Below are 12,302 nucleotides of genomic sequence, written 5' to 3' on the forward strand. Positions count from 1 at the left end.
GGTATTCCATGTCTGGAGACGACTTCCTTCAAATACAGTCGTGCTAACTTCTCCATCTTATCATCTTCTCTTATTGGCAGGAAGTGTGTTGATTTGGTGAGACGATCAACTATTACCCAAATAGTATCAAAACCACTTGCAGTCTTTGGCAATTTAGTGATGAAATCCATGGTAATGTTTTCCCATTTCCATTCCGGGATTTCGGGTTGTTGAAGCAGACCTGATGGTTTCTGATGCTCAGCTTTGACCTTGGAACACGTCAAACATTCCCCTACGTATTTAGCAACATCGGCTTTCATACCTGGCCACCAAAAATATTTCTTAAGATCCTTGTACATCTTTCCCGTTCCAGGATGTATTGAGTATCTGATTTTATGAGCTTCTCTAAGTACCAGTTCTCTCATATCCTTGTACATCTTTCCGATTTCAACCTATTTATTAAGCTAGTAAGACGTTACAAGGAGCACAAACGAATTACACAACTTCTAAAAAAGAACTCATTGCTATTGTCTTTGCTTTTGACAAATTTCGTTCATATCTCGTTCTAGCTAAAACGGTGGTCTATACCGACTATTCTGCTCTTAGATATCTATTTTCGAAACAAGATGCAAAACCACAATTAATCCGTTGGATCTTACTCTTACAAGAGTTCGATATTGAAATCCGAGACAAAAAGGGAGCAGAAAATCTCGCCGCTGATCATCTTTCTCGTCTTGAAAATCCCGAATTAGAAGTTCTAAATGAATCGGCCATACAAGATAACTTTCCTGATGAATATCTATTGAAGATAGATTATAATGAAATTTCATGGTTTGCAGACTATGCAAACTATTTAGTATGCGGATTCCTTGAAAAAGGGTTGTCGTACCAAAAACGAAAGAAATTCTTTAGTGATATAAAACACTATTTCTGGGAAGATCCACATTTGTTTAAAAGTTGTCCTGATGGAATAATATGCCGATGTGTATTCGGGGATGAAGCCAGTCAAATCTTAAACCATTGTCACACAGGACCAACAGGAGGGCATTATGGGCCTCAACTCACAGCAAGAAAAGTTTACGATGCTGGATTCTATTGGCCTACAATTTTCAAAGACGCACACCTTCTTTATAAATCCTGTGATGATTGTCAAAGGGCTGGAAAAATAAGTCAACGTGATGAAATGCCACAAAATATCATTCAAGTATGCAAAGTATTTGATGTTTGGGGTATTAACTTTATGGGTCCATTTTCAAAATCTCATAATAATCTCTACATTCTCGTTGCCATTGATTATGTATCTAAATGGGCGGAAGCACAAGCTCTCCCAACTAACGATGCACGAGTTGTAGTCAACTTTTTAAAACATCTTTTTTGCTAGGTTCGGAACACCGAAAGCTTTAATAAGTGATCGGGGTACTCATTTTTGTAATAATCAACTTGAGAAAGTTCTCAAAATATATGGAGTAACTCATAAAATCTCCACTGCTTATCATCCACAAACAAGTGGACAAGTTGAAAATACCAACCGAGCTTTAAAATGTATTCTAGAGAAAACCGTAGGATCAAATCCGAAGGAATGGTCCATGAAATTGGAGGATGCACTCTGGGCTTTTAGAACAGCCTACAAAACTCCAATTGGAACCACATCTTTTAAACTCGTTTATGGAAAAGCATGTCACCTTCCAGTAGAAATTGAGCACAAAGCATTTTGGGCTTTGAAGACATGTAATCTTGATTTACATGAAGCCGGACGTCTACGGTTAAGTCAATTAAACGAATTAGAAGAATTAAGACATGAAGCATATGAAAATTCGTTAATCTATAAAGAAAGAACGAAGAAATGGCATGATAAAAGAATCAGAAGTTCAAAAGAATTTAAAGAAGGAGACAGAGTTCTTCTTTTCAATTCACGATTCAAGCTATTTCCTGGAAAATTGAAATCTAGATGGTCTGGACCATTCATAGTTACAAGAGTTTTCCCATACGGAACAATAGATTTGATAAATTCAAATGGGATTGAATTTAAAGTTAATGGTCACAGAGTTAAACATTACATACATGGTCCGATGGAAGTTGATAATGAAGTCAATCATAATTTCACCACCCATGAAAACCCTCAGAATGAAAACATAAATATGTTATCAACAACATATGAAAAACCAAAATTGGAAGACGGGGAAGCTTCAGATTGGAGTGATGAAGAAGAATTCCTATACAAACCTCCCATTCCAAGAAACGAAGAAAAATGTGAACAAGAAGTTCAATTAGAAGTGAAAGAACTAAGAATAGATCACTTGGAAAAGGTTAACAAACCAACTCTACTTACTAAAGTAGGAGACCTTGGTGAATTTATCATTTCTTGCTTACTTAATGATGGCGCTATGTATAATGGACTCACAGATTTAGGAGCAAGTGCAAATGTTATGCCTCTTTCCTTATATAAAAGATTAGGTGTGGGTAAATTAAGACCAACCAGAATAGGTGTTCAATTATTTGATCAAACCATTAAACACCCGGTTGGAATAGCAAACAATTTACTTGTTAAAGTGAGAAGTTTAACCTTTGTTGCAAACTTCATAGTTATTAATATGGAGGAAAATCTTGATATTCCTCTAATTTTAGGTCGCCCATTTTTAGCAACCATCGAGGCGTTCATTGATGTAAGAGAAGGTAGAATGACACTAAGGTATGGTGACAAATCGGTCACCTTTGTGAACCGAAAGTTTAGATCTCCACCAACCAAAACTGTTGAACCAATAAAAACGCCTAAGTGTGGGGAAGATAAAGCAACAACCAATGATGACCTGATAACAAAGAACCCCGTTGTTGATACGAAATTAGATGAACCCGTTTTTAACAGTTCAACGAAGAAACTTTATAAACGGATTCAAGATGCTAGGATTAAGGGGAACTTTAAGTTATGTAACCGATTAGTATCCAATTTGTTGCCTAAAGAAAAGGCAATGTTAGTTGAATTTGTGAAAGTTACAGATGAAATCAACAATTGACTTGAAGCAAAAGTCAGAGATATACAAGTTGTTGATAGTCCAATTGAAAATGAAGTTAATCACAATTTCGACACCACAGCTAACTAAGTGTGGGGAGAATCCAGTCTTTTAAGGATAATATATATTTCTGTTAGAGTTAGATATTCTGTTTTCGTGTAGTTCTCGAGAATGGAATCCGAATGGTCTTTCCCTAGCAGACCCTAAAGAACTAGTCTTCTCCCTCCATTCTGAATTTTTATTTCTTTTAGGTTTTACGAGATGAATAATTACTTTGATCTGAACCATGGTCTACTACTACACGCTATGATTACTAAACGTAATAATAACATCTTTCCGAGTGAACTGGTATCATTCATAAGAGGAAAAATGGACGAAGTGAGGAAAGAACTCAGGAAAGATCATCATAAGACACATTTTGGTAAAGGAAAATCAAAATACGCAACAAAAAGAAGAGCACGACACCTTGAAAGATGTCATAAATGCGGAAAATGGTCACATGAAGGTAAATGTTCGAACAATCAAACATATTCAAATACCGAATTTGTTACTCTATGCAGAGAAGGACCGTTCATGTGTTTAGAATAAAAGTTATTGAAGAATCGAGATTATGCTTATGTAGCTATGGAAAACCAAATCACACGACTCTCCTATGAGTCAGGTAAAGCAGGTCTCTGAGAATTCTTTCTCACAGGTAAGTATGTACTGTTTTTATTTTATTTTATTTTATTGCTTTTAACCTTTTGATAATAAACGCTGAATCGTTCGCTATAAAGTATTAAATTGATATTCAATAAAATTAGGTATGCGAAACCGAAATTATTGATATCATACAAAAATTTATTACATCACTGCGAAATTTACCGTTTATTCTTAAGGTATAAATATCTTTAATCAATCAATCCAAAATATTTCAGAAATTCGTCAGGAGTAAAACTAGGTAATATAGCCGAAATTACTTTACCCAAAAGAGGGGCGTATATTTTTGATAATATTTGATTGATTAAAGTTGGATAAAGGACCAAAAAGATTTTTAATTTTAATTTTTACCTTGTTATTAAATTAATATTAAATTATTATTGTAAATTTTTAAATCAATATATTTAAGTTTGTAAATATTTTAAAAATTAATATTTTTAATATAAGCTTATAAAATTAATATATAAAAATATTAATAATATTAATATGAATTTTTAATATTATGCATTTTAAATTTAAGTTTGGTGTGAATTTAAAAACAAAAATGTACTTTATTTCATTAAGTTAAAAATTTGATACCTAAAATTCGTTGTGAGTTGAAGACTAGGTCGTTGAACCGAAATTGCTTTACCCAAGGGAGGGACGAGAAATTTTGTTATCATTATTTTTAATCTTATTGATCTAAAGTATGCCAAAAACATTAAAAACTCCGAAAATCTTTGCTTTTAAAACAACGCTTAAAAAGTGACAAATTTTAAAATTTTGTCGAGGGACGGACTAGGTCAACGATCCGAAATGCCCTCATTCTTAAAAGGAACAAATTTTAAAATTTATTAATTTATGTTTTATTAGTTAAAGGTTTTTATAAAAAAAAAGAAAAAAAAAGAGCAGGGACCCATGCGATCGCATGAGATTTACCCTGTAACCTCATGCGATCGCATGAAGCCAAAAAACTGGGTAGGAACAAAAATCAGTCGACCTGTTCTGCTTCTTCATAACAAACATACACATACACGAACACATCCATAAACCCTCTCAAAAATTCGCCATTTTTCACCAAAATCAACCAAATTTCTCACAATAATCCGCTACAATCATGAAATTGTTCAGAAGTTTTTCAAAGAAGGTAAAGATTTCACCCCTAAAACTCTTTAAATTTGAATTTTTGTGTTCTTGAGCTAAATTTTACCTAATTTAATTTTGTTAATTTCTAGTGTAGTTAGAGTTAAATTGTTAGTATATTATGCATGTACAACCTAGATTGATGCTATTTAACATGATTTGAAGCCTTAAACTTCAAAATTTTTAGGAATCTAGGGTTTGTGTTCTTGAGCAATTTGGGGCTTTTTGATATAAACAGGTTATGACCAATTTTTGTCATGAATTATTGCTAAATTAAGTAGTGTAATATGTTTAGGTAGCTAAATGATCTAAACTTTGATCCTAAACATGATTTTTGAGAATTAAAGTGGACTTTTTAAGTCTAAAATTCATGAACTTGATTAAATTGATGTAAATGCCATTTGAAACTTGTTTAATTGCTAGTAATGGTTATTTTAACATGTTATTTGAGTTGAATGCTTTTAAACTTTGTAAACATTTTCATATATGCTTATTTGAAAAAGTGTAGAATTGATAAAAATATGAAAATGAGCATGAGTTTAATATAGATTAAACATGTCATTGTAATTGTTTCAAGTTGTTATTTTGCTAACACTAATGCATATTTGGATGCACAAATTTTGTGTTTAATGTGTTTTGCAGAGAAATACCGATACTGATGGTGCATCATCATCATCTAGGCAACCTGCTCCGGAACCACAGCCAGAAATGCAATATGAGCCACAATATGAACCAGAACCCGAACAGGAACAATAACAAGAACAACAATATCATAATGATCAACACATACCATATTATGATCCGCAACAAGAATATGTTAATGCCTACGTACAATTTCCGATTCATCCAATAATAGAATACCCAACAATTGATGAAGAGCTTTTGCATCCCAATTTGAGATTTGATCGAAGTTGGAGAGATTACCCGGCGTACCAAAGTAACAAATTTAAACTGGTAACAAAAAATGTAGAAGTACCGATGGTAATCGATTGGGAGCCTTTGTAAAGGGTCCAACTAGCAAACTCAGTTAGGCAGCATCTGATCCAAAGGTATGGGAACTCTTCTTTTCCCGATTGAGAACGTTTATTCACCATTCGTAGGCCTGTATATAAGGAATGGTGTGTTGAGCTTATGAGTACTATATCACTTGATACGTATGTAGTTAGGTTAGACGATAGGAATTTTCTTAGATTTTTACTTGGCCGTAGGATGTACAGAATGTCCATGCTGGACATGGCCAGGACTTTACAGATTTACACTCCTTCTGAATTACTACTACCTAATTGTACAAATTTGATTTATCATGGTGAAAGGGTAGATAGGAATTTTGACGCGGACGCCATCTGGAGGCGTATGTCAAATTACAATATTTTTACGCGGGGAGGAAGACACTCCTATTTAGATATTAACAAAGTTGAGTTTCGTATTATACATAGATTTTTAGCTAATTCGATTACACAAAGAGGTAACAACAAGGAGAAAGTGACTCAACACGATTTATTTTACCTTAAGTGTATTCGAAACACTAGAAGCTTTGTTAATATTCCCTACTGTGTTGGTTTTTATCTGTCCAAAATGGTGGAAGGAATACAGGACTGGGGAATAATAGGAGGGGGTATTTTTGTTACTCTCATTGGAGAGTATTTAGGTGTAGATAGGGATCAAGGGGGTCCACTGATGGTGTGTAGGGAACAGGTTGAGACTTTAGGATTGCGGGTCTATCAGGGTGCAAAGGTATTAAAGAACAGATGCAATCAGGCAGTACCATATGAGGGCCGTCATCCACAGGTAGAGAGAGGTTCAGATGAGGAAATGGAGGAACCGAATGACATTAGGGATGTCATTAGGGAGGCTGTCACTGACGTTTACCAGCGTACAGATGAGGTAGAAATGACAAACGAGGCTAGACATAGTCAGTTCGAGCAGTGGCATGCCGAGAATGTGTAAGAGCATTCCAGGCAACCACAGCATGATAGATGGCACTATCATCAGCATCAGATCATGAGCCAGCTATCACCTCAGGTACCAAATAACTACGTACCGACCCGACCTGCTTACTATCCGCCACACCAGCCCAATATGCGACCACCATTTACTCTCTACGATCCCAACCAAGCCTATCAGTATACCTATAACCAACCGTGGAACCCGACTGACGACATGAACTGGAACCCCTATCCAGATTGATAAAGTTCCCGTTGGTGATTTTTATCTTTTATTATTTTTATTTACTTATGTTTAAAACATATAATATTGTGATACTTTTATGTAATTTTTAACATTTTTTTAGTTACTAATATTTCGTATTTATAATTTGAAAGTGGGATGTTAAGTCTCATTTTAAATTACCATGCATGTTATTATTTGTATGTATGTATATTGTCAATTGTACACAACATGGTAAAACAACGAACTTTCAAAGACTGGCATTAAGTTCAGCAAAAGCTACTAATTTTGACGACAAAACGAAAAACAAATGTGATGTAACAACAAGACGGAATGAACAAATTATGTCCACCATTTATCATTCAACAAACAAACGCCAATATGTTTGGAAACTTTGGTAAAATTTAATCATTTTTCTACGATAATCACCCTCAATAATTTAAATTGTTACTGATTTCTTGCAAATGAGGGCATTGCAAGATCTTAAGTGTGGGAAGGGGTTAAATTCTTTCAGATTTTTAAAATTTTAATTTAAACACTTGGTTACCATTAAAAATACTAGTAACGCAGTAGTTGTATTAGAATCTAGTGCTCTCTGATAATAAAGAATAGCCCTAGTCTTATATACTGACTACCCAATTCTAGTAAAATTTTTAAAAAAGTTCAAATAAATGAATTCAAAATCATGTTTATACATATTTATGAACGATAAAACTAGGTGTTAACACCGAAATTATTGTTACCTCGTAAAGGACATAAATTGAGAAACAACCCAAAATGTTAGAATTCATTTAAAATGGAATAGAGGATAATAAAAAGGCAAAGAAAGAAAAATAAAAGCCAAGTGTGGGAAAAATTTACCAAGTTATTTAGAACATATGTCACATATTTTTGTACAAATAATTGAAGACACTTTTGTTTCGGACGATATTAATCAATTTTACCCAGTTTATTGTAATATAAATGAAATTTAAAAGGAAGTAAAGTGTTCCGAGAGAAAAATACACGCGCTTCTTGATTTAGGTCAGGAAGTTGTCGTCCAGAGCAGTTGTAGAGTCTACGAAAAACCTTGAAAAGTTTTCTCGAAAATCAGCTAGAAATCCACGGACCTCAGCATCAAACAGGGTCGCCAAGTGGTCAGACTTATCCTAACCATGAGAGGATCTGTCTCGTACAATGGGGGGGCACCGTGCAAATTAGCTTATAAGACAAATGAATCAGATCCCCAGAAAGGATAATCTCCTTAAAGATCAAAAATCAGATTTTAAGTCCGATATTACTCAATCCTTGAGATTGACTTTTAAAGATTGAGAATTACAAACTCATGGAATTCAATGATATCTAAACTCGAGCTTGAACGAGAAAAATATTTTGATCAAATTACAAACCGATTTGTTTTCTGAAAACCCTATTTTCAATGCGTTCATTACCATTGAACGTAAAATCCTAGGAATTCACATAGAATTCATTAGGTCACCTGAACCAAATCGGGTGTCAACCGTAAGAACGGTGGTTGCATAGCATGGTCGAAGACAGGACCTTGTGCCAGACCAAAAAACTATAGGGTGATCTTTACTATTGCTCCCACAAAGGATAGTAATTGCATCCGACACGATATAGACCATAATCAAAAGCATGTCACGGAACATTGCCTTAACAGTTGCTTGTTCAACGCTTTCCTTTACAACCGGACGGTAGTTTACCGAAAGATAATATACAGAGCAAGTAAACTGGACGTGTTGCTTTCCCAATATAAGGTTAGAAAGTGGGTGATACAAAACCATAAGTTTTAACCTAAAATTTTCAAATCTAAAACCCACAAAAACATTTTGCAAACACCGGTGAAGGGTTATTCCGGAACACTTATCTAGGGTAAAAGCTAGATTGTATTTTCGAAAGATCAAATGTTTTCATAAAGATCCAATTTCCTTAAGGATCTAAATTTTCATAGTCATGTGGGACTGTAAACCACAACGTTACTATCATTATTCATACCGCCAAATCGAAATCACTGATGTACAGAGTGTGAAGAATAAAGAAGTGATTCTAGTATTTTTATTTCAAGACTATATTGCTTGAGGACAAGCAATGCTCAAGTGTGGGAATATTTGATAATGTTAAAAACAAACATATATTTCATAGCATTATCCTTCAAAAAAGACAAGCTTTTGGTTGCAATTGTTCTATTTACAAGTGATATTCATTTAAATAACAAAAGGTGAAGACAAAAGACAGATTCGACGAATTGAAGACGCAAACGACAAAAAAGCTAAAAAGTACAAAGTACAATCAAAGTGGTTCAAATTATTGATGAGAAACGTCTAAAAGTTACAAGAGTACGAGCCGTGAAACACCAAGTACAAGATATTAAATTGTACGCAAGGTCGTTCGAAAATCCGGAACCGGGACCAGAGTCAACTCTCAACGCGCGACGCAACGGAGCTAAAAGTACAAGTCAACGGAGTACAAGAATATAATATAATATATAATTAATTATATAAAATTATATATATTATATTATATATATTATAAAACTCGAGCAGCCCACGTTTTTGGAAGCATATGTCACCAGGAAAAAGCGGCCATGCGACCGCATGGCCAGGAAGCACAAAATCCATACAGTCACATGGATCACTGTAGCAGCTGAGGTCCTATAAAATTTGCGTGTTTTGGTCGAATTTTTTTACACCTTTTCATCAATCTCTCTCTCTCTCACGATATATATATATATATATATATATATATATATATATATATATTAATTTTAATTTTAATTTTAATTTTAATTTAAGATTAATAATAATAAGGTTATGTTAGCTAATGTTGTGAGTGTGTAAGTCGAAATTCTGTCCGTGTAACGCTACGCTATTATTAATCATTGTAAGTTATGTTCAACCTTTTTAAATTAATGTCTCGTAGCTAAGTTATTATTATGCTTATTTAAATCGAAGTAATCATGATGTTGGGCTAAATATTAAAGATGGGGTAATTGGGCTTTGTACCATAATTGGGGTTTGGACAAAAGAACGACACTTGTGAAAATTGGACTATGGGCTATTAATAGACTTTATATTAACTAAACGATACCTCGTTAATTTAATATAGAGATTTACAATTTGACGTATCTATATATAACCACATACGCTTAATCAGGTACGGTGGGCGGGATATCTATAAATACGAATTATCGTTCATTTTACAGGACACGGGAATGGATTAATAGTTAATGGACTCATTAAAACAGGGGTGGATTACATTCAAGGGTAATTGGTGTAATTGTTAACAAAGTAGTAAAACCTTGGATTACACGCAGTCGATAACCTGGTGTATTCATTAAACAAAGTATTAAGACCTTGTTACAATTCGAATCCCCAATTAGTTGGAATATTTGACTTCGGGTATAAGGATAATTTGACGAAGACTCTCGCACTTTATATTTATGACTGATGGACTATTATGGACAAAACCGTATGGACATATCGAATAATCCAGGACAAAGGACAATTAACCCATGGTAATAAATTAAAATCAACACGTCAAACATCATAATAATTACGGAAGTTTAAATAAGTATAATTTCTTTATTTCATATTTCATCGCAATTTTATTTATCGTCTTTTTAATTATCGTACTTTTTAATTATCGCAATTTTATTTATCGTCATTTTATTTATCGCACTTTAAATTATCGCATTTTTATTATCGTTATTTGCTTTACGCTTTAAATTAAGTTTTTTGTATATTTAATATTTTACATTAGGTTTTAATTGCGACTAAAGTTTTAAAATCGACAAACCGGTCATTAAACGGTAAAAATCCCCTTTTATAATAATAATAATACTACTTATATATATATTTATATTTTAAAAATTATAGGTTAAAAAATATAGCGTTAAACTTGGTTAGCTCCCTGTGGAACGAACCGGACTTACTAAAAACTACACTACTGTATGATTAGGTACACTGCCTATAAGTGTTGTAGCAAGGTTTAGGTATATCCACTCTATAAATAAATAAATAACTTGTGTAAAATTGTATCGTATTTAATAGTATTTCGTAATAAAAATATAACTATTTCGTACACTACCCTACACACATCAATTATATACATAAGCGTATAAATATTTCACTCACCTCGATTACTTGAAAAGCAATCCCGCTTGAGCTCCTAATCGTCCAAATGCAAATCACCTAAGTAATTCACAACAAATAAGCCAAACAATCTAGCTTATAACCAAAATACCAATAAGTGCAATATTAACCCAATTGCACTTACTTCCAATTTGACTAAGTCAAAATCTCACCCGAAATACCCATAATCACAATCGACTAGTGATTATGTTCCAACAACCCATTTACTCAAGGTTTCATCATCAAAACACATTACTTGCATCAATTTACACAAAACCCATTTTGACCTAATCTCAAGTCAAAACACCCATTTGCAAGTTTACACTAATAATCACTTATAACCTAAGTTAACAAGTGATTTCACATCCAAACATGATTATCAACTAATCAATTTCATCATCCAATCCAAAACCCACCAACAATGGTTATCAACACCATTTACTAACTCAATCACCCAATTATCAACTAGTGGGTTTACTCAAGAACACCCAAATCAAAACCCCAATTATGAACACTAAATCAAACTATGAAAAATCGGAGTTAGAACTTACCAATACTACCACAACGTAGCCGGGAGCGAGGTGGACAACCTTAACACTTGAGCTTTTGATCGATTCAAGCTCCTTCTTCTCCAAATCTCCAAATCTCTCTCTAGAAATCTCTCTCTCTCTCTCTCTCTAAGAATGATATGAGAGTGTTTGTGGATTTGAAATGTGGTCCAAAACTAGATCCAAAACTGATAATATGGCCACACATCCGGCCTCAAGTGAAAAGACCAAAATGCCCTTCATTTAACTCAAAACATCAAAAACAGAATTCTGTCGCAGAGGCAATGCGCGGCGCGCACCCCTCACCTTGCGCGGCGCGCACAAGGTCAAACTCAGTCTGCCAGTTTCAGTTTTAACTCAGTTTGATTATTCGATGTTTACGTACACCTGTGCACTTGTGTAACGACCCGTCAAAGTACACTTGACGACCATCATTATCTTGGTCCCACAACTTGATCATAACTCTATATGAATTTGATAAATAACCTTGCATTCTTTATTTAAAAATGATTCCCTATAAAGGAAACCTACCAAAATATGTAAGTTTAGAAAAACCATACATTATTACTTAACCAAAGGTTGACCAAAACCAGGTCAACAACATCCACTATTAAATGTATCAAAATAGAATGCAAGTTAATGTTTAACAA

The sequence above is a fragment of the Rutidosis leptorrhynchoides genome, chromosome 1, assembly GCF_046630445.1.
Source record: "Rutidosis leptorrhynchoides isolate AG116_Rl617_1_P2 chromosome 1, CSIRO_AGI_Rlap_v1, whole genome shotgun sequence".
In the NCBI taxonomy this organism is placed as follows: Eukaryota; Viridiplantae; Streptophyta; class Magnoliopsida; order Asterales; family Asteraceae; genus Rutidosis; species Rutidosis leptorrhynchoides.